The sequence below is a fragment of the Oxyura jamaicensis genome, chromosome Z (genome assembly GCF_011077185.1).
Source record: "Oxyura jamaicensis isolate SHBP4307 breed ruddy duck chromosome Z, BPBGC_Ojam_1.0, whole genome shotgun sequence".
Classification (NCBI taxonomy): Eukaryota; Metazoa; Chordata; class Aves; order Anseriformes; family Anatidae; genus Oxyura; species Oxyura jamaicensis.
Window position 1 is genome coordinate 51,093,463 of NC_048926.1, and position 7,442 is coordinate 51,100,904.

At 37.9% G+C, this 7,442-nt stretch overlaps 1 long non-coding RNA gene across 1 annotated transcript in view; it reads left to right on the plus strand.

The window, feature by feature from the left end:
- The first annotated feature begins 1,485 nt into the window (after nucleotides 1–1,485).
- Nucleotides 1,486–7,442, plus strand: part of LOC118156671 — a 14,118-nt gene continuing 8,161 nt past the window's right edge. Inside the window, exon 1 of the long non-coding RNA XR_004746372.1 lies at nucleotides 1,486–1,803. This is a non-coding gene — a long non-coding RNA (uncharacterized LOC118156671). The remainder of the gene's footprint in view (nucleotides 1,804–7,442) is intronic.

Sequence of the window (7,442 nt, forward strand, 5' to 3'; positions counted from 1 at the left end):
AAAGAATCCTTACAATATGGGATTGCAAAACAGATTTTTTGTTGTTGTTCCTGTTTAAACTCTGAATAACTCCACCAATCAGGGCAGTCGTAATCTTCTGAATGCGCTTGTATTGTTTTGAGGGATTATGGTAAAAATGTCCCAAAAGTTCAAACAAATATACATGTCAAGCTTCACAGCTCTAGGAAAAGAGATTTTATTATATGTGCACTAAATATTTAAGTAGTAAGTCAATATAAATACATACCTTATTTTCTTAGATTTACACTGCAGCTTTGGTTCTTTCTGTAAACAGAAACCCTGTTCGTTCACTGCACCTTATCACCGTATTATGAGTCATCAGAGAAGCCATTTGTTCTAAATGGCTGAAAGTACATGAGTTAATCACCTATGGCTCTCAAGTACCAGGCCTGATTTTCTCCCTCCAATAGAAGTTTTCACCTGCTGACCCTTGTTTTGATGGCAACAAAGTCCTATTTAGATCCAAAGGCAGATGGATCGCATGGTGCATGGTTCAGAGAGATCTTGAAAAATTTCCCTTCACCTCTCCCACCCTGAAGCTGCAGTCAGCTCCATGTAGAAAAAAAAGCAATTGGTTTACATGTTTTAAGACTGTAAGAACACAAAAGCTGCTATACAGAAGCTCCCCTGACATCAGAGACACCAAAGCCTGCAAGGGAGCTTCAGTAGTTCATTTTAAGAACTACATAACCTGAAGAGAGGAGGGCCTTCTGGAAAGCCTTTCCCTGGTTTAGCCACCTTGGATACATTTTTAGACACCTCCTCACCAAAGACAGACCCAAAACCAAAACACTTTTTTGAAGGCCACAGTATGAAGAGGAATGAAAACAGAGGGAATTTTGAAAGCGATTATGTTCTGGTCATGTTTAACTAGTTAATTCTCTTCCAAGGCGTGACACACGTGAAAGCTGAAGAAACACCCTTCAGTGAGTGCTGCATATGGCTTTTCATGTTTCATGTGAAAATGTCGTCCTATTTCCAGGGTCAGGATTCCCTGAATGCAGCAGACCACTTACCCCCTTCTGTTATAAGTTGAAAACAAGCCTGCAACCCAGACAGCTGCTACACAGCACACAGGCCACTTGTGCCTATTTAAAGAGCAATCAGCTTCAGTTTTGAACATTATTATTCGTTTACCACTGCTGAGAAGAACTCTGAGTGCTTATTTTAGCAACATGGCCAATTAGAGATCAGCAACTTGCCTATCCATAGATGTAAATAAGCACAAATATGTTCATTAACAAAAGAACTATCACTCATTTTTTATTTATTTATTTATTTATTTTTATTTTGGCTCTCCCATTTTTTATGTATTTAAATATTAAACCACTCATATTCTCGTAAGAAAAAGTAATAAAAGAAGAAACATACTGTAGCTTTAAACCATTATTGACTGTAAGCCAAAGAGAACAATGCTGAAACAAATTGTTCCATCTTTGCAGAGAAAACAGTTAGGAGGTGGAAAACTGGAGCTGTGCTCTGGTGACTGGTGTCTGTAACAGGCTGATGCTCATCGTTGCCCTCTCTAAATCCCAGCAGGTGGATATGCACAGTTGCAGCACCTTCCAGTAGACAGCTGGCACCTCTGTTAAATATTTGTGGCAATACGTGAATGCAGAGATGACCACAAGAATGCACTACACATGCTGTGCTGAGGTTTGATTTAACTGTCTGAAGCCAAGAGAAGCTCCACAGAGACTGCTGAGGACACGCGCTGCATAAAGCAGCTTTTGACTACTCCATGACTCAGAGGAAAACCCAGGACACTCATTATAAAATGTGGTAAGATCACTGCTAAAAATGGATTTCTGCACTCCCTCTTTCACTTTTCTTTCTTGGTCAGCTTGGCACAAGCTCCTCCTTCAAGCTCAGTGGAACCATTCCCTCTGTCCCAGGCCCTGAGTCCTGTCACCAGACAATAACAGCCAGTATCTTTAAATCCTTCTCAGCCCCAGTGGCAGAAATATCACTCACTAAGCTGACCTATTCATGGGCTCAGTGGATCAGGACTCCAAGGTGCTGCACTAACAGTACCACACAGTGACATGAAATGCCTGGAGCTTATTAGCAGCCCCATGGTGATTTTCATGCTAAAACCATCACCATACCAGGGCTGGGCTAGGGCAGAAGCTCCTTAGAAATCTGAGCTGCAGCTGTGAAGGAAGGAGATAATTGGGTATAGGCCAGGATCCAGATGCATGCCCATGCCCTTATCAACTGTTTATTCATTTGTTTTACACAGGATCTGTGGCATCCTTGAAAAACATTCTTAAAGTATACATTATGTGGAATTCGGGGCTAATTCCCTATGAAAATTAAGGTCTACAAGTCATATCAGAAAGAAGCTGGCTATGTTTTTGCCTAATCGTACAATACCTTCTTCTGCTTTGTATAAGAAAAAGGAAGAAACAAGAAGATCCAGCCTGATTTTACTGCTCTCCTCCAGTTTATCCCTCCTCTCACAAAACCTACAGGTTGCAAAAAGCTCTGCGCAGTTTTCAGGGATGCTATCTACCCTAGTCAAGCCCAAGCCACTACGGATAATTTGTGTTATAGCAATTGCGTGCCAAGGAACTTCCTCAGGGAGACAGTCAACAGCCAGCAAGGCACTCTACAAGGAAGGGATTATATCCTGGCCCAAAAGTTTGCTTTCAACAGAGCGCTCTTCTCACGCTTACGTTATAGCAGGAACAACTGCTGTGCTTCAGCCACTCCCTTTAAGTGCAATTGCTCCATACTCGCTTCTCACTCTGAGGTAAGCAGGAACATATGCTAAAGAGCTACACGAGCCTTTTCATTGTAGCTGAATAAGGGCTAAAAATTCTCATGAATTAGCACAGAAACAGTTTGGCTTTTACTTGGGTCTATAGTGGTACCATCAGTAAAATGAAATGCGCACTCAGACCTGGGTGTTAATCATCTAACCTACTCCTTAGTGACACAGAGCTAAGTGGCTTCAGCCTCGTTTCTTTCTTTCCTCCTTGAGACATGTATTTATTTATTGTCCTTAAATCTGAACTAATGCTTGCTGTGCTCATGTTCAATTCTGTATTTAGACTGCTGAATGACAAACAGAAGAGGGAATAAAGGAACAAACTCAGGTGCCACTTAATATCTAGATATGCTTTTGCCATGCATGTGACAGAGGAAAATAAAGGATCAGTGAATATAAGCCAGTGATGTATATTGCTTTGATCCCCGATTACAAGCCTTGAATTAAACACTTCCAGATTATTCCCATTACTGAAAATACTCTCCCTGAAGAAATCAAATTTTTGAGGCCTAAAGGTAAAACATCCCAATTGCAGTGAACTTTGTCCAGTCCAAGCGACTGTGCACTTGGCAACTGTGTATTTGTTTTTCTCAGGGAAGCAGAACTTCTGTAGGTTAACTATTCATAACTTGAAGTAAGGATTCCTCTCCACCAAGTATAATTAATATCCACTGTAAAAGCAGTATGATCACTGTACATTAACAGTTTTTAGCTACATCTCAGACATGGTTTTCTCTTTCCAAAAAAGGTTCTCTGACTGTAGCAGTAATATATTTTCAAAGTTTTCATTAGCATACTCACAGCATACCTCAAGCCCTATTTTCAGCCAAAGAAATGGAGGAAACTGCTGTATACCTGTGGTACATGGATTTTTATTTTTATTTTTTTCATTACCACCAAAGCTATTTGCAGACCACAACTAACTTATAAGTCTAGCACACGATATTGGAGAGCCAATGTAAAAATATTGAAAATGGTAGAAGGCCAGATTGTGAATTCAATGGATTTTCACCAGCTGGAGATGTAACATATATTCAATATGTATTCCATTCTGTTTATATATCTAAGATAGGTTACAGCTTGACATAACCTTGCCAAGAATGTCAAGTGATGGAATCCAAATATTTTGACTGTGATGATTAGACCACTAACATCCTCTCTTTCTAATAGTTTCTTAGGTTTCACTTTATTAAATATGTACTGCAGGGAATAATCCTGCATTGGCAATGGAAGTGACATGAAGAACTATTACTTCAAGAACCCCTTCATCTCATGTTACCATGATTCCAAATTGATATCATTTTAATCTATTGGACAGTGCAAACTATAGCTGATAATGGTAAACCTTGTGTGATTTTTCACTTGGGCCAAAAGCCAATCAACCAAAATTCTTCCCCAGAATGACTCTATAACTTAGTTACAAATCTTCGGGGAAAATTAAGAATAAAAAGAGAAAGAAAGGGGTTTATGAAGTACGCACTAACAGCCACCATCTGGGAGCAATGATTCTGCAAATGGACATTGTTTTACCTAATCAATCAAGTTTGTTAAACACAACAGAAACCCTTTATGTGTGTAATGGAGGAAAACTAGCAGCTGCTTAGGTCATCACTGGAGATTTTCCTACTATCTGATGAATATCAGATAATCAGATGAATATCTGATGAATATTCCTACTATCTTGCCCTTCCAAATTTCTGGTTGTGTACTAATGTGTCAGAACGAGAGGAACCATGCATTCAATGCCTGTTTTTCCTGATCAATAGAGGTTTGAAAAATTGATCTGTCAGAAGAACAGTCTCTCTGCTAGTGGCATATATTTATGCTCTGCTATATTTAGGTTTTCGAAGCAGGAGTTTTCAATACCGTGTCTTAATTCAACTGTTGCAAATAAAATACCCATTATGATCCAAAGAACATTTAGTCTTGTATGTATAGCTAGACTTGAGTCAACTCAGGTTTTACCATCAAAAATGAACATTTTCCCACTGTCAGTGAACATTTCCCCACAGTTTACACTCACCTCAAATTATGGACTTACTTCCTATGAGCAAACTTTTCAAAGGCAGAAGTGTAATTATGGTTGCAGAATTCCAAATGTTCTTGCTAGCATCTTCTTTGACCAAGCAGAGGAAAAATTTATTCAAAGCTTGCAATTACTGGCTAATTATAATTTCAACTTTTATTTATTTAATCTTATTACACAGAAGATCTTCCTGACTTTCACACAAGATATAAATAGTTAGCTCATCAACTTCAGGCTTCAAGAGACCAAGAGACTGTGGCCTGATTTCAGATGTACTAAGCCACTGGCTATCCCTACTGACATCTATTAGTTAACACTGGTTACTTAACACTGTTGGGAAAAATGTCTGTTTATTTGGGTAGTTTAGTGAGGATTTAAATGTCAAATTTGCATTTTACTTAGCCAAAAGTCTTACAATCAATGAACTACAGCAATATTCCTGCCAATTCTCCTTTGGAGACACAGATAAAAAGAGAAAGCTGTTTTTATAAAGCAGCTGCCCCCGGGATTTCTTTGGGGACGCCACTTTTTTGTTTGTTTGTTTTGTTGTTGTAGCTGTTATTTTGTTTTGTTTTACATATGTACATGCAAAAAAATACTCGTCCACTGGAATCTGGTGAACAGACCACGATCATTCCTTATTGGTTCAGTGCCAAACAATTCCAGAGGTCTGCAGTGAAATCACTTTGTGCACCATGTAACTGCTCCTTCAGAAGGAAACATGCATGTGCATCTTCCTGCAAGTACTCTCTGCCAAAGGCAGTGTATCCAGAGAAAGACTAGACACTCCCTCTGGCCTTCATGCAATATACAGCAGCTTGTTGGAGCCATATATGATAACATCATCTCCCCTCGTGGCACCTGGCTCTCTGCAGAGCTCTTTGCTGGAGACCTGCCCCACTGGCAGATCAGATACAGAGTTCCCAACATTTCCTTCTCCAGAGCAACTGCACAGAATTACATCCTGTGGTTTCCTGCAAGGGTGACTATGTTAATGCCAAAGCTAATTTCACATCCTACAGCAGAGAAAATTATTAATGCTATCCCATTTTGGCCATAAATAGGGTTGGGTTTGAGGGGGAGAAGGTTTGTTTTTTTTTTTTTTTTTTTTTTTTCCTCTTGAAAATTCAGATATGTATGTATGAGGAAATTCAAGACAAAGAAATTCTATGTCAAACAAAAGAAATTGGAAAAAATACTTTACTTTTTCTTGCCATTTATGACATCAAATAAAATACTCTAAAAAGAAAAACACAAGATCATGATATCAGATGAGTTCACATTTAGCCACTGATCAGAGTGAAACCCTGCATTTCTTCCTGGGAGACAGCACCTGTGTAACAGAGCGATGCAGGCGAGGCTGAGCAAATGCACACTGTGCTGGGCAGTACTGTTCCCAACCAGAAACAGCACATCATCATTGCTCTTCATCTCTCTGTGCATTTGCTGTAGTCTACAACACTATTTTTTCAAGGGAAGGAAAGCTTCTAAGTTTTGCTGATCTGCAAGCTGCCTCATGCTTAATACTTTGATAACTTGAGGGCTCCTGGTAAAGATGTTGAAAAGCAGAGACAAATTTTCATGTTGGCTCATTTTTGAGGCTCCCTTGAAAACAGCAGAGCCCTGTTATTTATGTTTTTGTTTATGTTTACTTCTTCTGTAAACAGATATTTTACTGCTGTTTGCAATGAAGGTTTAGATCAAGTCATGAGAAGCTAATAGCAGCTCGTTAGATTTACATAAAAATAATATGCATTCACACATAAAACTAGAGTCAGTTCACTGTAACACTCTATCAGTAATTATGTTTAAAAAGCATATTAATTTCATTGAAAAACTCTGCTTTTCATTTTGACTAAACCAATATAATTTTCTATTTTGTGTAAATCAAGATTCCAAGTCAAATTTTAAGAAAGGATAAAAATGCATAGCAAGATTTTGAATTTTCAACAAAATTCTTCATTCTTTTCTGGTGCAATAAATCTCTAAAGATCGAATGACAACTTATTGTATTCTGGAAGCAGATAGTAACAATTGTAGAAGTAATAAGTAGTTAAAGTAAATAAGTATTAAAAGCCATTTAATTTAATTAAATTTTGCCTCAAACATTAAAAAGCTAAAAGTGTGTTTTATTGTTTTGGTTTTTATTTCATATGTATCTCATTCAACTTTTGAATTACGTTTCCCTCAGATGAACTTAGTGAAGAAAAAGAAAAGGAAGATTTTAAAGATTAGCTCATACTGTATAGTCTGAAATGGAAACAAGCTAATACCTAATTAACCTGGTATGTTCAAATGAAAGAGTTTTTGTCTATAATATTGAAGCAATATTGATTACCATACCACTCCTTCATAATGAAATGTATTTAAACATCTCAAAACTCCAGACAGCACAATAGCTTTGTCTTCCTGAATGTTTTCAAACTTTTCCTATAGAGTAAATTACATACTCTTCAAGAGATAGCTGTCGCTAGTGGAAGGGCATTTATGAACTAAATGCTTTTCACTCCATAAATTATCAGGTTACATCTTTGTGCCAACTACAGTCATTCAGTCATTGACTTGGAGTGACATATAAGGGTTCTTGTTATATAGATAGTGTTTTCCATAAATTAGAAGTGT